At 39.1% G+C, this 26,598-nt stretch overlaps 1 pseudogene; it reads left to right on the top strand.

Annotated features, from left to right (window-relative positions):
- The first annotated feature begins 1,345 nt into the window (after positions 1-1,345).
- LOC129379203 (MAGUK p55 subfamily member 4-like) lies at positions 1,346-17,757 on the top strand (annotated as a pseudogene).
- Positions 17,758-26,598: the final 8,841 nt, after the last annotated feature.

Genomic DNA, 26,598 nt, shown 5'->3' on the forward strand with positions numbered 1-26,598 from the left:
ATATTTTTGCAGTAGTGTAGAAAGGGAAAACTGTGAACATGCGTTTTGCCCTGTTTAGATTTCTTTTTGTAACACTTAAATGTTTAAGCTATAATCAAAACAATTTTCAATGCAAAACTGTAAAACAGCTGAAACACTGAGTTCTTTTAAATCCAGACTAAAAACTCATCTGATTTTAGTCTTTGAACTGCAACGTACTTGTTGTGTGTTGTAGATTTTAAAGACGGCACAAAATGACAGATGTACTTGATGTGGGTGAGTGATAGAACCATTAAAATACAAAATTATTTATGTGTGAGAGCTGAGTGTTTTTAATGTACAATTATCAAATTTTTCAAATTAAAAGACTGAAAACAAGGAAAATGTTATCAGTCTCTGTCAATCTTTTTAGAACTGGTGGTTGATTTTTGGCCAGTTTTACCTTCTGACATTATCTTGTAAACCTGTGCGAGGAAAATGATGCTAATGTTACTACAAAAAGTAATCAAAAATCTATTTTATGGCGACTATATGGATATATAAGTCACATTGGTGTATTGACACGCATACTGCATGGTTGACAATGCAGTGTGTGGGAGCCATGTTTTCTTCCATCTCTTCCTGTGCGCGGCCTCTCCGTTTCTGTTTTTGTGATTGTGGGATCAGTGGTAATCTCCAAAGAGGCGACCCACTGACATTTGCACCAGAATAACTCCAAACACACGCACACACACGCACCCAGCTGCAAGCAGCTGGCGTCTTCAGCGCCCAGATGTTAATGTAACGTAGCTACGCATTTATTCCATTTTTGTCTATTTGTCAGAGCAACATGATGACCACTTGCCACCAAGTTGCCCTTTACATCCCCACGTGGGGATCTTTAAAAAAGTAAGAAAGTGCGTTTTAGTTCTCCCTTTCAGAAAGTTCAAGGAGTATTTGCATACAGTTAAACACTTGGATAATCGGGTCAAGACCTAACCTGATATCAGATTAGGTTAATAGATTATGTAAACAAAGGTCCTCACTAAGAACAGTGTGGGTTTGTGTGTCTGTGGCTAAAAGCGGCGACCGACTAAGAAGCTTTGTGATCCGCTGAGCTACATAGAACGAGTAAAACAGGAAGGAAGTAAAACAAAATTTGAAAAAGAGAAATTCCCTTACAACACAAAAACATAAAAAAAATAACTAGTACAATGGATTGAGTCCTATACAAAAGAAAACAAGAAAAAGATTTGAGAATTTCACAGAGAAAGAGGGATGAAGTGGCGGCGGAGAGGGAGAGGTTGGTAGATTAAGCCGGGTTAGAGAGGATTAGTGTCAGGTTGGGTTTGGTTGTAAACTAACCTCCATGTCAGTCACTTTTGGCTGCGGCTGACATGCTCACACTGCTGATTCCCTCCGTCTCAAATCAACACGCTCAGGAAACCCAAACCTAACAGAGAAGGGTACATTGGATGCTGTTGTCTGTGAGCTGACCGGATGCAAGTAAGTTTTTTTTTTTTTATGCATTTAAATGTACAGATGAGAAAAATACTGACTAAACTGGTTAACATTAAATCAGACGTCCACTGCAGCTGTATTGATGCTGTATGGTGTACACAAATGTAATTGTTTTTAAAAAATAAAATTAAATCAAGCATTTATTGTCTTTCTCACCAGGCAAAATGCCAACAAATTGTTTTATTCAAGTTTATTCAGTTTATTTTGCACAAATGTGATCTCAAGGCACTTTACAAGGCAAATGGATCCGACTTATAGCCAGAATGTATCAATCCAATCAAATAGACAGCTACCCCTATAGTTAGAATATAGTGCAGCTTTTCACTGTCTAACAACTAATGAGATGTTATCAAAGGAAGCCTTCCTGACTGCGTGGGGTCGTTGACTTAGGAGAAACCCTTTCTGTTAAACAAGCATATGGTCACAATGGACATTAGGAAGCAGGTTCATAGAAAATACAGAATAACCTGGTAAATAGGTATAAAGCAGTGATTTCCTCACCCTATCTCCAGGCCTTTCAAAAAATACCACTTTTTTTCTGTAAATACCATCAATCAAATTTCAAATCACTGCTTGTTTTTAATTTATTATCCATCCAACCACTATCTTCCGCTTTGGGCTGTTGGGATAGCAACCTCAGTAAGAAGGCTCAGACTTCCCTCTCCCCAGCCGTTTGGGCCAGCTCTTCCAGGGGAACCCTAAGACAGTCCCAGGTCAACTAGGAAGCACAGTTCCTCCAGTGTGTTCCGGGTTTTCTTCTGGGTCTCCTCTCGGTTAAACATGCCGGGTACACCTGACCTTGGAGGCCTCCCAACAAGATGCCCAAGCCAGCTCAGTTGACTCCTCTCGACATGGAAGAGCAGCAGCTCTACCCTGAGTCCTAACCGGATGACTGAGCTTCTCACCCGTTCTGTCAGTGACCACCCAATGTGTGTGACTACAGATCAGGATAGGAATGTAGATCTAACTGGTAAATTGAGACCTTTGCCTTTTTGACTCTGCTTTCTCATCACCACAACAGACCTGTACAGACGCTGCGCCAACCTGCCTATCAATCTCCTGCTCCAGTTTCCCCTCATCCTTGAACAAGACCATGAGCTACTTAAACTCCTCCACTTGGGAACATGATTATATGTGCTTGTTTTTCCACAGATGCCAAAAGTGATAAGCATTAAAGTCAGCAACTGCCTTCTGTCTGTCCACCTTAATTTGAGCTGCTTTAGGCTATGACAGAAAGCTCAGATGAGCCATCTGTCAACACCTCCAGCCACAAACTGAAATCAAAACCAGGGACCACCAAAGTGATATCGATTAGAGTTTTGACAAGGTCAGTTTCCTGACCTCACAAAAAGCATTAATAGCATATCATATACAATATTTAGATACCTGAACTACTAAGCTCATCTTTCGTTTGAGAACATTGGGGTTTTGTCTTGTTCTTGGGTTAGGGGTTAGGGTTAGGGTTAGGGTTGTTGCTTACGTTTACTCTTTGATTGAAGTGATATCATGGTTCTCTTTGGCACCAGTTGACCTGTTTCAGAAAACAGGCATACCTATAAAACATGTGATGTCTAAATACATGTTTTAAGTTTGCATTATAAAAAAATGTCCTGACCACACAGGGCAATATTTCTGTGATAACATCGTAATGTGTTTTGTGTGATTTCTTTACAGGAGAATTAGCGTTTTTTTCTTCTATGGTGGTTCTGGATGATCACCATGAGAGAAACTATGGAGGATGGTGAGAAAACAAACACGTTCCGAGACACGCACCTGTATCAGACCTTCAATAGAGTCTGACATATCTGGCACCTTTTTTCAATTAAGACAAAAGTGGAGCCAACTCAATGAGCTTGAGATAACTCAATTAATATTGGTTATTTAAACAATATGATTGGTAGTTAGTACCCCTATTGTTACCACTTTGCAGACAGGGCAGTACAATTCTCTCTAGATTGGTTAGGGTCCTAGATACTCTAAATTTTCTGCTGCTCAGCCAACAGGCATGTTGCACGTAGGTCTGGGGAGTGATATGGCAATGAAAAGTTGTTTTTGTTGTTCAAATATCAATTTCTTTGTTCATTTGGCCATATATTTTCAATCAATGTGAAGAACCCACTGACTTTTGGGTTTTGGCCTCTGGGTTTTAATTGAAAAAGCCAAAAGAGTTCATAATGCCATGCACTGCGTCGACTGTCCTCTAGATACATAAAAACATGCCATGTTCTGTCATCTAGAACATTGCTTCACTGATGCACACACATTTTTAAGGAGATCTAAGGGGGAAAAAAAGCCTATGAGATTTTCGCCATGATTTTCTGACACCACAAAATCACAGCTGTTTAGAAATTTTACCTTGTATTTGGCATTACAATAGCCAGTAGCATAATAATATTTCTAAGGTTTTTATTATGTTATGCTTGCAGGGATCAGCGAAGTGTTATCCAGTGTTGTGGAGGATGTTGGTGAAGCCGTCAATAGAAACATTAGTGGCTCTCAGCTTCTGCATGAACTACTGAGCTCCATGGCTCCGCGCCTTACTAAAGGTCTTTCTATGTTTTAGCAAAGCATGCAACCTGCTATCCAGCTGGGTAATTCCTATACAATCATATGTTTTACCTCTTCAGATTTACGAGTGCCTGATGCAGTTCCAGAGATTGTCACCAAGTCCTCTTCTACCTTGTGCCTCCGGACTCTTATTTGAGGTGAGAAAGGGAGGATTCACACCAGCTCTGTGTACTCCAATTTGATCAAACTCTAGTTTGTTTGCCTAGAGAGTCTGTTTTTTTCTGGGGAGGTGTGGCTCTGTAGTCCAGCTCTGATTTGGACCACAGAATTAAGTCTCAGTTTGGTTGAAGTGAACACTTATGCTATTCGAATGTTTGTGAACGCCAAGCCTGGTTTAGTGGACAGACTCACTGCATAGTAACAGAGCATGCAGAAGCGTCACTAGCGTTAGCGGCTAACAGGCGATGTCCAAACCAGTAATGTATATGAATGAAGAAATCCTACAATGACTAAAAGCTGACGCCGCTCCGTTTCTGTTTACTATTTGTGAAGAAGGAAGTTGCGCTGGTCTTCTTCAGAGGTTTTGTGTCGATTCCTTCAGTAGTTCTTGGTGCACAGGCAACAGGGGGAAACAGGTTTTTCAGTTAGTTTTAGTCGTTTGACACAGTGCATTTTGAAAGCAAACTATAGTGCTGAAAATGTAACAGATGTTGCCATTTTAGTCCCCAACTGAACCGAGTCCACAGGACTATTTGGTCTGAATGCACCCTAAGTTTTACAAGATGATCTGTGTTTCTTCTGACATGGTCTACATAGCCTTTCTAGCTGTGTTGTTCATATTGTCATGTTTTATCTGCTTATTAACCAATTATTTTTACAACTTCATATCAGGACCATGAATATCAAACTTCCCAATTCTTGTAAGCCTGACAGTTGATTTAATAGTATTTTTTGGATTCTAGAGAATCTCAGTTTATTTTTGTCAAACTAATAAATACGCTAAACTTTGTAGGTGTAATAAGGCAAACTACAAAAACATTAATTGGGAGGAAATATGTTCATGTCACTCTGTTCCCTGTCATATTCATTCAGGTATCAAACATTGTCAGAACGTATGATTCACTATTCATCCATTTCCTTGCCTGTTTCGTCAGATCATGGCCATCATACAAAGAGCGCACCGTCCTTCGGCTGAAGCTCGAGAGCTCTACAAACTCCTCAGCTCACCACATGTCCAGGTTTGATTTTGGATTCCAGGAGAACTTCCCTACCTAAATCATTGTTGATGTTGTCTGAACATGCATGAATGTGTCCACTAGGCCCTCCTTTCATCTCACGACAGCGTGGCTCAGTCTGACTATTTACCCGTCCTTTCTCCGCTTCCCGATGAATTACCAGAGGACGAGGAGGCCATGAGGATCGTTTGTCTTGTAAAGAACAACCAGCCTCTGGTGAGATATAAGTAGAGTTTCTGTAAGAAAAAACATAAAGACATTAGTGAATATAGTGTAATTTTTCTTATCTCTTAACCATTGCTTAATTGATTTCCTGAAAATGTTCAAAGACATAATATTTCTTCGTTGTAAAGGTTGTTTATTCCAAGAATGTGAAGCCCAAACAGAAAATGACAACTGACCAAAAACCCTCTTAAAACCCTAAGAAAAACCTGAGTTTCTTCTTGTTCATGCTCCAAGAGTGAAAAGGGTTGCAGAAGTTCAGAAGACCGGGTCGGAGTGGTCTGTAGCCGTTGGAGCAGTCTTCGTCGACTCACGTTGGAGCGCCTGATCCCCGCAAGGAGGGCGTGGTCTGGGGAGGAGCTTAGAATGGCCGAGAGCGAGGCTAGGCCTCTGCCTCTCCACGGACATCTGCCTTGCCACTTTCTTCCCCGTTACGAGTCGACGGGAAGTTGTCGTTTATGTCCACAAAACACAGAACTTTGGAAGCAAGGGCTCAACCACTCGGCTCCGGCTGCCTTGAACCCAGAAACATGTTCCGGTAAGAAAAGAACCAGCCGGTGTTTTGTCTCCATTGTCACCAAAATCACAAGGGTGAAAAATTATGATGACTCAACCCATCACCAATCATCATCGCATCCATCCAGTGTTCTTGGCATTATCCTTTCATGAAGTGGATTCATCTTTATCCTTTAAACATTTCATAGGAACAACATCCATGCATCTTTCACATCAAATGCACATTCATTCCTTTCATCATTTCCTTCATGCCAACATGAAACCTTGGAAAAGAAACATCACTTGACTCTATTGCTGTGCTTTCATGCACCTTATAAACTTCTGTGCTTTTCTTCTTTTGCTCTCACCTATTGGTATGTTTCAGAGAGACTTGTGCCCAACAAAGAAGACGATGCTTCTAGCGGAGGGAGCAGTGATGACTATTCTTACCCTCCCCCTCCAATCCCGGCCTACACTGTCAGTCTTCCCAACTCTCCCTCATGTACAAAAAGGTTGCTCCAGGAGGGGAATCAAGGAGCATTCTTACTCCTGGTAGGGTCCACACAGCACCAGTCATTCCTGCAACTCAATCCTGTTCTAGACAACAAGGAGTCAGCACTCTCCCAAATCCTGTGAGGCATTGTCAGAAAGAGTCTTTAAGGGCTTCATGTGCAGTCGACTCGGCTCCGCGTCACAACAAACCTCAACAGCAACCGCAGAAACATCATCGACCTCCTGAGTTTGACAAAACCTGCAGCATGGAGGAGCTCAGGACCACGGTTCATACCGTGGCCAGCAGTCTCGAGCACAGTAGCCAGGACGTACGCCACCTGGAGCAGAAAATGGTGGCGGCGACAGAAATGATCACGGACCGCGTTGAAGAAAACGTGCAGGCCCTCAACCTTCTCGCCGAGGTGGTCGATAAGCTCCAGGGGATCATCATGGCCAGAGACCACCCAGACACGTCTCCTCCATGCAGGCCGAACCCGAACCGTCGGCCAACTCCGCCACCAAGAATCTCCTCGTCATCTCCGGTGATGATCCGCAAACCTCCCACGCCTTATCCAGGACGGCTCTCGCAGTCCTCTGCTTCCTCCAGCTCTTTCTCCTCCTCCTCCTCCTCCTCCTCCTCTTCTTCATCTGCCGGTTCCTGTGCAGACAGTTTTGCAGGATACCCCAGCCCAAAGGGACTGAACAGAGGAAACAAACCCAGCAAGAACTCAGAAGCTGCAGACCATAACCAACACATTCGATTCCACAATGGAGCGGTTGCAAGAGATCAACAAGAAGACAAGCAGGACTGCAGTATCACAGGCTGCTTGACAACAAGCAAGAAGAAGAAAGAAAAGCAGCTCTTTCAGAAATAACGTCTGCATCATCATTAGAAATGAACAAAATTGATTTGTAAGGTTTTTCTTACAAATTCATATGAACTTTTTCTCAAATTCAGGCAGTTTACTGAACGATACAAAGATCTTTCATATGCTTAATTTGAATTTCCATTAAGTTTGTTTGTTATAATTGTTCCCATTTTCTCATCAAAACCATCATTTTATGCTGCTGTTCTGTTTGGTGCTTAAATATAAAATCTTCATACCAAATCCGATTTAGGCAATTTTTCTTTTTCATATCCCGTCATTTTCTTTTACACAAAAAATAACAAATGATATATCGATAAATATTTCCAAAAATGTGCTTTTATTTCAGTCATCCCTTCTGGCAGTTGACCTGAATTTGAAGTCCAAATAAAAACATGCTTGTGTAACAATATGGCGACCCCGGATGAGCAAACATCACTCTGAACAATGGAAACCCAAGGAGAGAAAAAAAATCCACCTTTTATAAAAATTAAATAGATATCGGTAAACAGAAAATTTAATAAATCATTCAAATTAATGTGTCGCTCAGCCCTAGTTCTTCTGATAAATGTGCAAATGTGATGCTCTCAATTTCAAAGCGAGCTTTCAAAAAATTTTGAATTATTTGTACAATATTCATAAGTTCAAGATATTATTATGGTCCGGGGTTTTCTCCTGAAAACCTGCTAAGGATGAGGTTGATTGGTTGGTTGGTTGTGTCTTTACATGCCATCCAAATGTTTGGTTGGAAATATATTTTTTTTCAGATTCCTTCCTGGAAAATGTATCTTTTTTTCCACACTATTGGGTCTCCACTCTTTTCTACATTCCTGTCCGTCAGTCAGTACTACGGTTGTTTCAGAAGGCGCTACAGGTGAGTCATTTCTGTCTATCAGGGGGCGACGATAAGGAGGGAGGAGGTGACGGGAGACATCTACATTGCCCGAGTGATTCATGGAGGACTGGCAGACCGCAGTGGTGAGATAAAACTCTTGACAGCTGTCTGTGAGAGCGCTGGATAGTGTGTTTGATAAAAAAAAAAAAAAGGACAAAACAAATATTTTCAGGAGTTATCACTGATTTCTGTTTCAGGACTCCTTCATCCTGGTGATCTGATAGTGGAGGTGAATGGAAACTCAGTGGTGGGACTGGAACCAGAAAAGGTCATCCAGATACTGGTAGGTTTATCTGAATGTGGAAAAAACACCCCTGTTTATAATTGTAGCCACTTGAAACTGAGCTTGAAGTTAAGAAGAGTGTTTTTTTTTCCTCTTACAGAAAATGGCAACTTTGCTTGAATGACATTAAAGGGGCGGTATTGTGTAAAGTTGACTTTTTAGAACTTTGCATCATGTTATAATGTTATCCCCACATCAGAAATATACGTGGAGTGTTGCCTTGATTCTTTCATGAATGTTTGAGGAATCCTTTAATCTCCATTGCAACCATTCTGCTGCATGAAACACCTGGGTGGATCTAGCTCCGCCTTCAGGGACACGGCTCCTTCTCTGAGCTGCAGTTTAAAAGCTTCTGAGCTTCTGTCTTTCAGAGTAGCCCTCCTCTGTGACTCCCCCACAGAGTCAGCTCCTTCAGACTAGCCAGCAGCAATTAGCAAACACCTAGTGGAGCTGCACATCTTCTGAGCTCATTATAGGAGCTACTTCTCAGAACAATGCTTGTTAATGGAGGAAAGATGTTGTGATGACTTCCTGAATGCTCAATTTAAATGCGTTAAATTACAAAGTCAAATTTTCTCTAAGTCAAATTTGTTATATACAAATAATAATAACTAGGAAACAGCCAAAATTCTGAAGCATCCTTTGCTTTTTATCCACCATTACCTTTCTTGTAAGTCATTTTAGATTTAATTTGTAGACACCCAATTTCAGAATCATTCCAGAAAAGTCAGGTAATGGTTTATCTGTGCATATGTCGTCATTTTTCAATCATATCTATTGTTCTGTCTGTGTTTCTCCCCGTCAGAACAGTTCAATTGGAACTATTCTGTTTAAAGTTATCCCGAGGTCAACGCAGGTCACCAGCAGCCAGAAGCCGGTAAGAAAAAGGTTTAAACTGAGTCTTAAGTAAGTACAAAAAATATTGACTTATCCAATTGAATTTAATATAATAAGTTCAATTATATATCAAATGCCTTGGAAAGATGCGTGCAAAATATTTTCCAAAGTGAGATTGAAGGAAGTGGAGATCCAATAAAGTGCATCCACTTTGGGATGTGCAACCCCAGGAGACAAAGGATTTAAAGTTAAAGACGTCATGCGTGTTGGTAAAGCTTTAAGCCAATCAGGAAACAGTGCTGGCATCAGACAGGAAGTTGAAGGGCAAGAAATGTGGAGTAGAGCGGCAGCTAAACTCTGGTTCAGGTGTCTTTATTTATGCTTTATTTACTTTCATGGGTACTTTTATTCTGATTCCAGGTGATTCTTTGGAATAATTACTCATTTTAAGCTTCAAGTGGTTGTCAATGTTATGTTAAAGCTCTTGATCAAATGGTCACTTTGGGGGAAAAACAGTCTACACCTATCATATGCTGGTTCAAAAAATTAGTTTGTAATTTTATAGTATGTTCTTTCATGTTCTGCCTGCTATAATTAAACAAATGAGGAAAGAAAAGACATTTTTCAGAGCTAATTTATTTCCTCAAACCAGTACTCTAAATGCTGTCAAGTAAATTTTTTTACTTACTTTTTAACCAATTTTTCTTAATATATAATCATTTAAAAGCACATTGACACGTGGAAAACAAAATGCAACGTTGCAACCTTTGGACAAACAAACCAAAAAATCTGAGTGATTGACTGACTGGCAACTGATGACGGGTAAAAAATAACTCATGACCACCAGGTGCATAATGGTACCTTAAACCTACATTTAAGGTAGCTTATATCGTGAAACACTTACATCTCAAACTGAAATTAATTAACTAATTAAGAGAATTACTATCCAAAAAACTAATTTTAAATAACAAATTAAACAAAAATTCTAATTGTAAATTAATCAGAATAATTTAAGTAAATAATCTAAATTCTAAGCTTTAACTGAAAATAGAAAAATAGGTCCTACAGTATCTGTTGATCCTGGTGTCTGTCTTTAAGGTGTATATGAGGGCGATGGTGGACTACAGCCCCTACAGGACTCCTCCATCCCGTGTCCGGATGCAGGAATGTCTTTCAGCAGAGGTGACCTGCTGGAGGTGGTCGACCAATCAGACGCTCTGTGGTGGCAGGCCAGGAAGCTGCCCTGCGGCGCTTCCTTTGCTGGGCTAATTCCCTCCGCTAGCATGCTGAGGAGGTGACACACCCTGACACACACATGTTAGGACTTTGTATTGACTTCCATTCAATCATATATGCCTAACTCAAACACTTACCCCAATCCTAGTCAAAACTTATTTCACATCATACCTATAAATCCAACCACCAACCTTGACTGTCACATTCTTAACCCGAACCCTAAAACAGCATTTTCAAGAAAATGTCCCCACAATGAGAAATGGTCCCACAGTCCCACTTTGTGGACAGAAATAAAGCCCCACCAGGACATAAAAAACATTTTTTATGTCCTATTGACATAAAAAATGTCAAAAGGACACACACACACAGAAACCTGCATACCTGCTAGCAGCTCAAACTGCCACCAGAGGGAGCAATAGGTTTGCCAAAATGTAAAAAAAAACCAACAACAACCCAAAAACCTTTCATCTTTGCATTTTAGGAACCTTTTATTTTTAGTTAATAAGTCGGTTATTAAATTTCTAAATTTTCTTTATGTTTTTACACCCTACTCTATTTTGATTTTGAATATTATTTCTGCTTCTAGCTACCTCCCCACAAAAAGTTAATCTTTCATTCATCATTCTCATGATTTTAACTCATTTTTAATCTCCATTAGGTGGCTGTCTTTCACGGCTTTAAATGCATGATTTGTACTTGTTGAGTGCTGGATTTTCACCAGATAACTTGCAGCTGTAGTTATTTCCCTGTTCATCTCTCTATTTTTTCTTCACAGTAAACACAAGGAGCAGTGGTGGTGTCATCCATCCCAGGTTCACACATGCATCAGGCCTTGTGAGAATATTTATCATTCTCTCTGAATTCATGTGGGTTTCTCTAGCTGTATTCCCACTCGTTGTATTTTGACATTTTGAAAGTAAACTGGCTTAATGGAAACAGTGATTTTAAAGAAACTAATTTCTGCGGATGAAAAGTTTTGGCGGCAGGATGAGGTGGTTTTATCGGTAGCATTGGAATTGGTTTATCTCACAAAACTGCAACAGAAACACTTTTTTTTGCATCATGAGTCACACGATCAGCAGCCAGATCTTACCACTGGCAAAAACCATGTAGAAGAAGACGACAACAGAAAGTAGTTAGAGGATGATGGTGAAGCATATTGTTAATGACACGTGAACAAACTTATTCACCCGTGATTTTAATTGCGGTTCTTTCTTAATGGAAACAACGCAGTTGGAAAATTCTATTTTCTTTTCTTCGACATCAGCAGAATATCGACAAATTCTTGCAAACATCTAGAATGGCAACGCAGTTAGTGCCACAGGTATCACAGATGTCTGTTTGACATTTCAACATCATTTTTAGTCTGACTCATGAGTTAACAGTTTGAAACTGATGGGCTGAAAGCTGCTTGTCTGACATACTGTATAGCTATCTAGTTAGTTGCCTGTTTATTGTCTGATATATCTTTTCTCTGCATCTCTAAAAAGCGACAAGCCTTCCACCTGTGACGGTAGTTTTGATCTTCTTTGATGCCACTTTTAAACGTTTCTCTTTGCAAAGTCATGGTTCTTGCATGGTTACGAAATCAACAGTGGAAAAATGCAATAAACACTCCCACAAACTGGTGCAAGTGATAAAACTGGTGTAATCAGGACTTAAATCCCATTATAAACTAAGTAGAGCAACTTGTTATATCCTTTTGACCAACTTATTTAACATGATTGTCTTTCTGTGAAGTCTAACAGTCTTGTTATTGCCTCCCTTGTTTATCATTCATAAACACATATTAGATATAATTAACAATGATCTAGTGGTTTTCTTCATATTTCTGCCTTGTTGCATTTAAATAGCAGCTGTTTGTTTCCCTCACTGCCCACTGAAGACAGCCTGGCTGATAACGGTGAGTGTCACACCCAATAAACTTGTTTGCCATCTACCCAGTGTCTGAATTAAACTTGTTTTTAAAGGGTATTTGGATTTAAGGAGAAGCATTTTTATGATCACCTCAGAAAAAAATGCGTTTCATTTTGAGACACTGGCTGAAACATCAGGTTGAACTTTTCGTCCTCATGTAATTCTAGATTTCCCACAGTTGGGTATTTGGCATTAAATATCTTTTAAACCAAGCCAACATGGTGTATTTTTTTTCTAATTGAAAGATGTATTTATCACCCACACCTAGAGTTGAAACTAGATATTTATATACTCCATAAACAGACACAATCAGTCCAAATTTACCTGTTAAAATTAACACATTTATTTTTTTTGTTGCATATTTGCTAAATGTCAGACAGAAAAAAATATTTTTAAATCAGATTTCTTGTAACTTTCTTTAAAGTGATATTTTAACAAATGTTTCCTTGTTTTTTTGGTAGAACTTCCTTTTAAATTGTACAACTTTAGATAGCTTTAAGTCTGTCTCATTTCTCCTGATAAAACTGGTGCAATTAATCTGGCTAAATCTTTTAATGGCTGCGTTTAGCTCCAACTTTATGACTAAATCGTTCTAAATCCTGCAAAACCTTAACATAAACAAACGGGCTTCGCCAAATTATTTGAGGCAAAGTAATCCTGGCGTATGTAAACTTCAAGATTAAAAAATAAAGTGAAAATATGTCTATTGCTTTTCTAACATTTCGTAAAATAACACCAACTTTGGCAGAAAAAGACCTAAAAGAGAAAAGACTTATTCTGATATCTGGTTTTAAATTTTCTTAAAGCGCTTCTTGATTTCATCGTTCAGTGACCAACGTGTCGCGTTGTCTTGTTGACTCGTTGACGTGTAGAAACAAAGTTTGACTTTTATGCTCTGTGGGTTTTAGACGAGGATCTGACACACGCTGATGGCAAAAGGATCCTGACAGGTAACGGCGCCGGTCCGACCCAGTTTGATACGCTGAAGACTGTCTCCTGCTAAAGAAAACGTATTTCTCCTCCCCACAGATATGGAAAGAAATAGAGAAATAAACTTTGGTGGGTAAGTTCGTTCAGAGCAGTCGTAGTTTGTCTAATAAAAACAATCAAATAGGATTTAGACTCCTTAGTAATTCAGATTTTTAACCCTGTAGATGGAGTCTGTGGAGTTGATTTACATCTGTTATATGCAGACAGACAAAGTCAGAAATATTGGAATGAATAACTAAATAAAAAGTTGTTCAATATGCCGTGAAGCAGAAGTTAAACTAATAGGCTTGAGATTTTATTTATTTAAATCAGCAAAAGAAACCATGAAAGTGAAGGTTTTCTTGGTTAGCTATAATTTTAAGTGTGCCCCTTTAACTAGATGAATTTTAATTTTTACTTCAACAATTCAGTTTTTGTGATTGTAAACAATAAATCATTTCTGGCAAGAGAATAAAGAGAGTGTTTCTTTCCTTCAGAAGAGGAAGACTCGGATGTTACAGAAGGAATTTACCTCGGTAAGTCGCCTTCTTCCTGGACCCACAGCAGAATTAACCTTTGCTTATTATTAGGAATTTTATCTCAGTCAGATTGTTGAATAAATATATGCAAAGTTAGAAGTTGTCCAGTCAGTTCACTAAATGCATCACATTTGTTTCTCATTGTAAGTTTCTAAATAAATATAATAAAATCTAGAATTTACCTCCGAATTCATGAACTTTCTCTGCCAAGCGCACCTCATTTAATGAATAGTGCAGAGGATTCTGGAAAAGTGCAATTCATTTATATTCTACATAATTCAATGCAATCACGCTGCAAAAACATGAAAACTAACCGAGCATTTCTGTCTTGTTTCTAGCTTAAGTAACTTAGTCCACTTGAAAAAAGACTAAACTGACTTACAAGTCACTTTTCACCAAGACATAGGAGTTTGTTTTAAGTCCATAATTTCTTAATATTTATGGAAAAGTGCATGTTCCCCTGGCAGATTATTGACCTCATAGAAAGACCTTTTAAACATGTTATAAGTAAAATAATCTACAAGGGGAACATGTATTTTTATAAATATTAAGAAATTATGGACTTAAACAAGCTCCTATGTCTTGGTGAAGAGTTACTTGTATTTCTAGGTGTATTTTTGTCTAGAAACTGGACAAAACATTTTGTGGGGTTTTTTGGAGTTCATTGAACTCTTAATAGCAACATCATAAAAAGATTACATATTTTCATTCTGCAACATCTAATAATAATAATAAATCACCAATCATGAAAGCTAAACAATATCCTTTCATGATCTCGATAACTTGTTATAAAGCTGTATTAGTAGCATAAAAATCATATTTAATGCTGTTATTTTTAGTCACAAGCATAACAATACTTCTGGACTTCAGCTGGTTTCCGCCGGAGTTTCCGCCTCTGGAGGAGGACGTCCTACAAGAGGAGGCGGCAGTCCTGCACCTCCTGCTCGCCCAGCAGCAGCGCTCTGTCCCCGTATGAGGAGGTGGCGTTGTACCAGCGCCTCCCGCAGGGAACCACCGCCTCATCATCCTCATAGGTGAGAGAAGGCCTGGCCCAATTCATCCCCAAACACCCAAAATATTCCATATACTATACCAAATCAGGACATCAGTTCATTTGTATTGATAGTGAAATAATCACTGCTCCCTCAACTGATTTCTTCTGTTTGCTTTTTTGTTGCACTCAGACATTTTAGATCGTCCGACAAACAAAACGTTAGTCAGATGTGCAAAAGCGTCTGTGTGTGTCGTCCTAAAACAGGAGCTTCTGGAGTCGGAGTCAATGAGTTGAGGAAGAGACTCATCAAACTGAACCCGTCCACCTTCCAGGGACCCGTACCGCGTATGTGATCTCAACTCGCTCACCGCAGTTCCTCTGTTTATATAGTATTAAAAGAAACGGATGAAAAACAGAACAAGAAAATTATATTTTAAAATGCTGGGATTTAATATAATGTTTATATCTTTACAATTTCTGTGTTTATGAGACTTAAATAAATTAAGATGAACCTAAATTGAACTGAACAATAATTTATATATCCCCAAACATTGTAAATAAGACAATAACAATTTCTCATCACTGACATTTGAATATAAAAATGATGCAAAGTGATGCCTTCATGATCTAATTTGCACAAAAATACATATGTTGATACCAAAACAGGGTTTTTTAAAATCATTTTTAATTGTTGGCAGTATTCTGCAAGTCTACAAGTCTCACAATTTGGAGACCACAAACTATGTGTTAAAGGAAAATAGAAGTGAATTTGACTGCAACATTTAATTCAGCAAAAAATTCTCGCAGACACAACCCGTCCAATAAAAGAAGGGGAGCAGGCGGGTAGAGAGTACCACTTTGTCACCAAAGAGCTGTTTGAGTACCTGGTCTGCAACCACAGGTAGGGGTATTTTACTAATTACATCATTTATCTCTGACTTTGCACTCTAGTTGCGATGAACTGAACTTTGCTTCATGTTCAGATTTGTAGAATATGGGGAGAGTAAGAGCCACCTGTATGGAACCAGCATTGATGCTGTTGATGAGGTGATAAAACGAGGACGGATGTGCATCATCGACATTGAACCACCTGTGAGTTTAGGATGGATGGATGATGGATGGATGGATGGATGGATGGATGGATGGATGGATGGATGGATGGATGGATGATGGATGGATGGATGGATGGATGGATGGATGGATGGATGGATGGATGGATGGATGGATGGATGGATGGATGGATGGATGGATGGATGGATGGATGGATGGATGGATGGATGGATGGATGGATGGATGGATGGATGGATGGATGGATGGATGGATGGATGGATGGATGGACGGACGGACGGACGGATGGATGGATAAACAGCTAACTCACTAGACCACTAGATAACAGGCCACTAGCTAACTTGACAAATCAACAACTAGCTAGCAAGCTATGTACAGTAAAAGAAAATACTTTTCAAAATTAGGAATCTGCAGAATAAAGACTAGTTAGTGAGTATAGCTGCGTAATTTAAACACAAACTGTCGTAAACAGCAGCAGTGATGTGATCTAGTAGATTTACAGGCTGATTAAAAAACCACACATAGAAAAATTATACATAACTGTACTTGAGACAATTATGTATCATGCATGTAGCGTGATGCATACAGTCTCATGTATGTAGTATGTAAAATCCAGGGATGAGCATCACCATACATCTGTTATGCAGTAAGATGGAAAATAGGACGAATGATTTCCCAAGTCATCCTTCTTTGCGGCAGACAGAGTTGGTTACGTTTTGTTTTGATCCTGCTCGATTCTCAGGGCATCCATCTGTTGCGATTGAGGAATCTGAAGCCGTACGTGATTTTCATCAAAGCGCCGAGCCCAGAAACACTGAGACAGACTCGAAGAAACGCCAGAATCATCACCAGCTACGCCGTCAACAGGGCATTCACAGTAAGAGCCCCCATGCGTTTCATTTCTATCACGATTTAACCAGTTTGGACTGGAATGGAGCAGCATTACAACGAACAAACCACCAGTGATGAATGTCATGGAACTAAGAAATGAAAGATTTCCCTCTCTTGTGACTCAGGAGGAAGACTTTTTGGAGCTGGAGGACACGTCTCAGCTGATCGAGGCCAAATACAAACAGTATTTTGACAGCGTGGTGGTGAATGACGACCTGCAGGACGCCTGCATGCAGCTCTGCTCCATCATCCAGCAGGCGCAGAACGAGCCTCAGTGGATCCCAGTCAGCTGGCTGCATGGAGAGGAGTAGACCAGGAGAGGATGGGGGACCAATGAATTAAATACAGAGAAGAGACGGGCAAACGATGGCGGCATAGTGGACGGATAGGAATGATGTCACTAAACCTTACACACAAGTATCATTATGTATTAGACCAAAACAAACTAACTTACAAACCTAGATTTCGGTTTGGTTGAAGTGAATTGTGATGCTAGCAGACTGGGGATCGATCCAAGACAGGAAGTGAACTGTAGTAAAACAAACACAAGAATCTAGCGCTAGGATTGGTCTTTTAGCAAAGACAAAGGAAAAAAACTACATCCTGGTGGCACTCCCATTTTTGTTCAAACTTTGTCAAGAAAGAAGTTGTGCTCATGTCTTCTTCATGGTTCTTGGTGCGTTGCCATCAATGAGAAACGTACAAGCCTGGGTCTTTGCAAAGGTTTGGTTCGTGTGAAAGCAAACCACATCAGCTGAAAACGTTACAAATGTTGCAACTTTGGTCTTGGTCACTTTACTCATAATTCGAACAACAATAAGAGAGTTAAAGAAAAAAAACAAGGGGAAAAAATTTCAATGGACAAAGATGTAAAGGGAATACTGTTTAAACAGAAGCAAACACAAGAAACACAGAAAGTAGGTCAACGTAGAGCATTAAAATGAAGAAACTGAGACCAAAACCCTTCAGGTCGCTCCGTGTCTCCAGTGCTCCTTGTTGCCCCCCGTCCACTCAGAGAGGTAAAGCGACCGTCACACACACAACAGGATGCGGAGCGGCTTGTGACCCCTCATGTGTGGGAGGAGGAACCCGCTCATTTAGCCACACAGAGAAGGTGTGAAGAATTCCCAACAAGACCGCCGTTGTTCTCCTCAGACCTGCCCTGACCGCTGCGACTCATTCTGCATTACACACATTCTTTCACTGCAACAATAAGCTGGAAGGCCGGCTGCTTCAGAACGCTTCACCTCCGATTTGTTTCGATCTTTAATAAAAGCACAGCGCGTAATGCTAATGCTAATGCTACGTTGTCTCTCTCTGCAGAACCTGAATGTACAAGGTATTGAGTCAGGAGGGCTGCAAACAAGAGCAGATTGTTGATTGAGTATCACTTTACTGTAATACTCTACTTGGTGTTGATCCATGACTTCAATTCCAAATAAATATCCCGCCGTTTCGTTTGTGGTTGTGGTTGTAATGTGACGTGTAAAAACATTCAAGGAGTGTGAATGCTGTTGTGTTTTTTTTATATATAACCATTCTTGTCTTTTAAGGCATAGACAGTAGGTTAATTCAGATATTATGTCAGAATCTCCTGAAGCTGCTAAAGTCGTCAAAATCTTGAGAGATAAAGCTAATAATTTATTTATAACAGAAAGGTCATTTGCACCTCCATTAACACGTGTGTCATATTTTGTAAATCATAAAGCTGGAAGTTAAGCATCCAAGATCACAACTTTATGTCACAGCCGACCTCCTAGGCGTTCTGACCCGGTTTAACGGTTTGCTCTTTCCTGCATGAGAGTCACTGTAAGTGAAGCACTTGCTGTTAGATCACTGATTGAAAACTGCTGACAAGTTTTATACAGAAAAATACACATTTTTGTTCAGTATTACTGAATTATTTCTAAAATAAAAACAACAAAACAAAGAACTACATATCCACCGAATATGGGCTCCTATGAGAATAACTTTTCAGATTATTGAAAATAGCTAACTTTAAGCAGGCCTCAAACATAATTGTTATTAAGCTCATAATTCTGCTTTTTAAAGGTTGTTAGCCTGATGTGGTATATAATCTTAAATGTCCTTTTTCCTTTGCAGTAAGCTGCTGTTTCACTTCAGTGAATAATCTAAGTTATTGTACCGCTATGGTTTTGAACAGAATACGTTACTTTAAAAACAAACAACCATACAAACCTCAATGTTTCACTTTTGTTTTATAAAGGTCATTACAAAAGGTCATTACTACGTTTGAATCTCAGAAGACAAAAGAAGAAAGGACACAAACCCCTTGTTATTCTCACAATACGTAAACACAGTAATCATGGGCCACATGATCAGGAGATAATTAAAATGGTCGGAAGAAGTCACATCTGTGAAGGAATCGATTTCGGGCCTCCTTGGTTTCCCTCATGACGAACCCTTATAAAGCTCAAGAGGACCAACAATCCCTCATCAGTCTCAGGACCACACACCAGGAAGTAACCTGTAACCATGACGACTCTGCTGATGGTCTCTGCTTTCCTTGTTGGCGTGTTTGGCTCCCTCGCTGCCATCCCCATCCCCTACCACGCTTTCTGCAGCTCTCTCTGGTAAGTACTCATTTCTGTGAGGACATCATGCCAGACACAAATCTAAATCCCGTGTTTCACTTTTCTCCTTCTAGGCTCTTTGAAATGCCCTGCACTAAAATCAGCACCACACTAGTGAAGCAAATTGAAGCCTTCAGCCCGATGATGGGCTGTGATAAGTGCCACTATCAGGTAGGAGCTTTTCAGGGTCAACCATGTGGTTTGATTCATTCAGGTTTAATTCAGGTTTATGATTTGCTCTTAAAAGCTTTTTTACAAAGCTCTTATCATTATCATTAATAAAGGTGCTGTTGTCCTCCCCAGCTTGTGTCAGCCACTCCTGTGATCCTCAAAGCCAACCACACGTCTCCGGACGGCCTGCAGGCCGAGAACATCACGTTCACGCTGAATCCCACCATCATGGCCAGCGGCTGTCGAGTGTCTGTGAGGAACTCCGCTGTTTCCTGTTTTAGTTGACAGTTTTCAGACGGGAAACAGGGCGTGAGTGAGCGGAACTCGAAGCTGTGACAGCTTTCGCTTGGGCTCGCCATGTTCTGTTTTTTATTTGGCAAGCGGTTAGCTTCATGAACTAAGCTAACTGATTCTTAAAGAGTCACTTTGAGCGGGAGTCTCTAAAGAAGCTAACTCTTTAGCATTGTCTGTGGACAATGCTAAAGAATTAAAGGTGTATTTGACATTTTGTGGCTTACTATCCTATCGTTCCACAGCATCTGATCCGCTCGATTGACAAGGGAATAGGCTTGGTTAGCTGGTTTCTTTATATATTTATACAAAATATATAAAGAAACATTGGCTTAAGAATGTTTTCCCTCAATTTTATGTACTATTTAGTCATTCTTACACTTGTTTACATTCTGCCTCATACCTTCGGCCATAAATTCTTGGGTTTTTTTTACAGGAGCTTCCGTTAAAGAAGCTTCTGGATGTTTCCTACTTGCTATGCTGGCTGGAGAAGCAGAGTTATATTGACCTATAGCTTATCATAATAAATAAAAACATATTAGATTTTATTACTTAGAAATTATGATTCAAAATTTATCATTCAAAAATGTAAGATAATTTTTTTTTAAACTTTTTTTACAAATTTTTTCTCATCGTCCCTCCTTTTTATTAAAGACAATGATTATTTTAAAAAATATTATTTATTTAAAATAATAAAATTCAACAATTTTTTATTCTAAACATTGAAAAAAAATAGTTTATATTTCGTGGAAACTGAGCTTTTGATGAATACAACATGTAGTACTTAGATTATCCACCAGAGGGCATCAGAGAAGAATGTCATTAAATGCAGCTGTTTTCTTGTTTTGGGTGTGTATAAAAGCATTCCTTATTAAACTGGTAGATCTGTAAAAAGAAATGTATGCGTTTTTTTTTTAAAATGATACATTTTATATTTTAGGGTATAAGAAGATCTTAAAGCACCTGTATCTACAATGCAGCTGTTTATAGGTATTAAGTGTGTGTCAGTCACACCTGTGACACACACTTATGGCTAAAATGTATACACATTGAGCTTTTTTACAAAGCTCTTATCATTAATTTGGTCATCATATAAAAGCTTAAAAGCATATTTTTGCCATATTTTAACAGGGCCAGTCCATTTCTCTGAGCTTCACCAGCCTTCTTGATGATGGACTCAACTATTGTAACCTCTACAATCTGCTCTCATGTGAGTAAACAACCTGAACCGTTTATTTCCCACTCCCATCATGAGTTGTCATCTCAACACTCACTGCTTTACTGACTAAACTCTGCACCTCGTTCAAATCTTATTGAAGCTAACGATTACGCATAGATGTAAAATGATGGGGTTTTATTCATCACGAATGTCTGTGTTTCAGCAAGCGGCCTCACGTCATCTCCAGGCTTCATAGAAATGACAAATGAGTGGGCCTGCCTCGGGTATGGACTCGCCACCTGCAAAGTCTGAACAGCTGACATTTCAGAAGAAGACCAAGGTCGAGATCTGCATCGTTTAGCAAATGATGTGTCAGAAAATAAATGTTTAGACAAAATAGATTTAATGTAGATGAACACAAAAATGACAGCGTAAATTCTTTGTATCAGATTGGCAATATTTATTTAAAAATCTTCATAATGAAAAGGACATGTTGACACTTTTGCTCTCTATATATGAGTTACCTCTTAAATAGTACGTTAGTAGCAGCTGATAAATGTTTCCCACCTTTAACATTTTCTGTCAAACTTTGCTCTGTATTTTTGTTGAACTAGTTTAAAAAGAAACAGTCTATAAAAATCCTGAATACACAAATAACCGAGTCTGAATGTAACTGTTCATGATGTCTCTGACGATGAGAAGCCTGAAGGAATCAAGGTAACGACACCAGACTGGTTTAGATCACATTTGTATGACGGTGGTATAGCACATAACTAAAATCATAACTAAAACAACAACCACAGCACGACACATGACATGTTTGGAAATTCTGCTAACCTCACATGTCCAGATGACACGGAGAATACTGAATTTGCGCAAGATTAGTCAGATTACTCCACATAGAATCACTAAGTAAGAAGCATTTCATAGGATTTTAATGTAAAAAAAAATGTATATTGGTTTTCACGTCATGCCTTGACAAGATGACTTGAGAGCTTGTCCATTATTTCCAAAGACCAAATTTAAATTTGTCTTTCTTCAGAATGTTTGTAAAACAGTTTCCACCAGAAATCTTCAAACTACCCAGATGAACAACCTTTGTTAAAATAAAGTCAGAGAAGAACCAACTACTGGTGTCAATTTTTGGTATGTCTGAGAATTTTTCTAACTTTGATAGTTAAACAGAGATTTATTCTGGCACAGTTTTGTATTTGCCTCTAAACCAATATGGAGAGAAATAAAAATAGTCAGATCACTCTGACTATGGTCAGAGGTCCACAGTACAGCACATGGTTTGTGCATGTTTACAAAGATCTTAGAATTATATTACGATCAGAAGAGCAAGATAGTCGCTGTGATTTCAATTTAGAAGCTTTTTGTCAACAGACAATACAGAAAACAAACAATACAATCATTGATGTACATCATAAAAGTTCAAGTAAAAGTTTTTAGGAATAAAAAACTTTCTTGGCTGCGTTTCAAAAATAGGGATTCACCGATACAATTTTTTTTCACTTCCGATACCGATATCTGTGATCTAGTATTGGCCAATACCGATCCAATACAGAAAAACAATGCAGAATTGAGTAAAAAAATATTCCTTTTTTTTTTAAAGACATAAATGTAATGAATTACAAATTTATTTTATAACTCTGGACCAGAACAGCACACTGAAATGCAACAATAACTTCACAAATTTGATCAAACATGTAACAACGCTTTAATTTGGTCATTGTAATAGTCAAAGTAAAAAATACATAATGAAGAAACTGAAGCAGACAAAAACAATAGACTGAGCAAGCAGGGAAATGCAAACCACCAAAAGCAACCACATCAGTTCTCATGTCCTGTCAGAAATTCTTCCAACCTCAAATATTCATGTGATGTATAGTACGAATGACCAGACCAGATGTAATCCTAAACACTCATAGGAAAACTAACCTTTTAAGATGTTATAATCAGCTGCTGTGTGTTTTTTTTTTTTACATCTGTTAAATCAGATTATATGTGTATGTCTTATTTTGTTTTATTTTTTTATCTTATTTTTTTTCTTATACATTCTAATAGTAATAATGAGCTTCTGTTTAAGAAAAAACTGAGCAAAAAAAGTAGAATAAAATGAAAATAAAGTAAGAAAAACTGAAAACCAGCCATTAAGTTGATACAGAACAGAACAGGCATTTTTGATATTTGCTATGGAAGTAAAAAAGGGAAGAGAAGCTTGTCTATTGGAAGTGATGGAACGTTTTTTCTGACAGCAGAAGAAGTCTGTCAAAGCTGTGTGTGTCACATAGGAAATGGGAACGTAAACGTTATCAACTGTTAATCACACTTTCAAAATGAAAACATGCTCTAAATGCTGAAGTTGTGGTTCCATCATGTTGGTTTGAACTGGAGGGTAAATCAAGAACCATGTGGGTTTCTTCAAATTACTCAAGGTTATTGTGCAATTATGCTATTGCCTAATTGCATCCTGAAATTTTTTTTTATCAAATCACCACTACACTTAATTTATTTACTTATTTATTTTTACAACCACTAGTAAAAATGTAGCTTCAAACTTTTTTTTGACTTTCCAAGACAGTCACTGTTTTTACACCAGACACTGACGTTACCGAAGCAAAGGTAATCATCAAAAGTCATTCTGCCAAACACTAACAAAATATTTCCTGCACACAAGGAACGAGGAAGATGTGCCAATGGACTCTTCAGACAGTGTTGAGGTTTTAAAGAGTCTAGTGCAATCGTAACTCAAAGACGGTTGTCAATGCGCACAGCTTCAGAGCGAAAGAAGGATTCAGATGTTTACTTTTTATTAAACCTTCATTTGAACAAATAAAACCCTGGTCAAGACAGACAGCAGCACAATAGAGAGGACAAGTGAATAGAAAAAATAAAATGATTAGCATTCAAACTACATCTTTCTTCAGTGTCATGCTCACTAAAATTACAAAATGTTGCAGATTCAGAAATCTCTGAAAACTGAAAGCAAGTGGCCCCATCATTATGAAAGCAGGCTGCAGAAGAGTGGCACACTGTGGTTCACCACTGGCTCACATTGATTGTGGTTTAGTTGTAGATAAAAGTGGACAGCTGCGTCAGAGATGAAGCTATTTTGACTTCAGCCAGAGTGGAAGGCAAGAACATCAAGAAGACGTCGACACAACCGGAGCAACTTGGCAGCAACTCTTCAGACACAATGCCGCACAATCCAGAGTCCCACGACGCGGCTCTTGAAGCTGGTGCAACATGCAGTCAGCATGTTCCTGCTGGTGGTCCTCTTCTCCATCCTGCAGTATGTATTTGACATGCACTTCGTTTGCTCCTGCAGGCCTGGTGTACATGCCAGCGGTATCTATTACTTGACTTTGCCTCCCTTGATCCTGACTTTTGTCGTCAACATTGTTGAGCCTTTTTACAACCGAAAACCTTTTTCCAGTCAACGATTCTTCAAATGCCATTTCCCAAATAAATGTAGCGTAATCTACTTGGTAAAGCTTGTCATAAGGTACGCCGGTCTCTTAGCTCTCTGGATTTCTCTGGTTTTCTTTGATGGAGACTGGTACTTTTGCCTGATGACAAACCTCAACTCAAATCAGACCGGATTGCCTTGCAAAGCAAATCTGACCTACGAAGAGAAACGCATCAAGGACGAGTACAAGACCACGTCACTTGTGAGTATTACTGCACTGATTATGGAGCTCAAAGCAGATTCGTTTTGATGTTAGTGTCTAACTTTAATAAACTTGCTTAGAAGAATGTGAGGCTCTTTTCCATTCCTTTTAGATACAGAACATTCCACACTTTAGCTGTGATGTTGGCATTTATTTAGTGAAATTTTCTGGTTTTGAGTGTTTGCCTTTACGACATGCATCCCCTTAAAATACAATATTATAAAACATCTACTTACAGTTACCCTGAAAGTGGCCAGATGCTAAACAAAAATGAGAAAACGCCTGAATTCTCGTCACCGTCCCTTAAGAAAAATGCTGATTTTTAAAAATGTGGTTCTCCTTTTGTTTCAGGACATTGGCCTTTTCCTGTGCTGCGCTTTTCTGTTTCTCTGGAGCGTCTCAGAGGCTCGGAGAGCTTGCACACCGGGATACAGATGTGTTGCTCCCTACTACAGCGTGGTGTTTGACAACCTGCTGGCGGAGGAACTCGGCAACCATCTGAATGAGCAGCTACAAGAAATTGCCAAGGAGAAAGCGGAAAAAATCTGTGAGAAATACATCAAAAGCATCAGGCACCACCAGCATCTGCAGCACAGCGACAACGTCATTGAGATTTCTGAAGTCTGGAGGAAAGTGTCAGCATCGGCCTTTTACACCACAGACATTGAAGGAGAAGAAACTGGAGACAACAACCATGAACCAACATAGACACAAACTTTCTCTAGCAACATTATGTCATACAGAAGAACAGCACTGTTTTATGATTCTGTTATTTTCACTTTCATATGAAAGCATATATTTACTATTGTTCTTTTTTATTTATTAAAATGTTCTAATGACTCAGAATTGATTTGGTTCCTTTCTTAATTCTTATTGCGTCCTCATGATATTCTTCATCATTCACCTGCTGTCATCAGAAGGAGCTGGATCGTCTTCAGATTGTCGAAGGTTCTGGAAACCCGTACGTCTCCTGTTTTCTACACGGGCCGCCAATCAGATCTGGGTTTCATTTTGATGTTTTCTTGTCAGACCTTTACAGGGTCCATTGTGTATTTCAGCTTTGATTCAAATACATATCTTTCCCAGTGTTCTGAGTTTATAAACTCCAAACCTTTTAGTGGTCTCCCAACCCAGAACCAAGAGAAGAGCGGTCTTTCCAAGATGTTGGACCCAGACTGTGGAATGGACTTCTACGGACTGTGTGGAAACTATCAAACAGCAGCTAAAAACATTTTTATTCCAACATGCTCTTATATAAACTTGAGCTTTTATTCCTTATTGTACATGTTTTCCCTGATAGTTGAGCACTTTATGACCTTTTCTGTCTGTGAAGACATAAATAAACTTTTGCTTTACTGACAACATCCTTCCAAATGTTGCATTCCAGGTCCAGGATTTAATTATAAAGTATGACACACTAAAAAGTTGGAGCAGCAGAGTCTACAAAAAGCCTCCGAATTGGTTATACATTAGCGCACCAAGAATTTTCCAGCATTGATCATGCTTGCTACTTCAGGATTTGAAAATGCAATGATGATAATATGAACATTTAACTGGAAATGATCCAAACTGGACGTTTAATGAATTCTTCCGCCTGTCACGCAAAAGTTTTTACTTTGCAGAGGTAAATGAGTCGCTGTGACAACAGAATGAAACCCACACCTACAGTGCAATGTTTACTCATGGTGTTGTGTCCTACATGCAGAGAGGCAGGCAGGAGATAGTGGATCTATGCAGGCTGCAGGACAAACACACACAGGAATTATCTAAAAGAGGCACAGGA

The sequence above is a fragment of the Poeciliopsis prolifica genome, unplaced genomic scaffold (genome assembly GCF_027474105.1).
Source record: "Poeciliopsis prolifica strain line A6 unplaced genomic scaffold, Auburn_PproV2 SCAFFOLD056, whole genome shotgun sequence".
Lineage (NCBI taxonomy): Eukaryota > Metazoa > Chordata > Actinopteri > Cyprinodontiformes > Poeciliidae > Poeciliopsis > Poeciliopsis prolifica.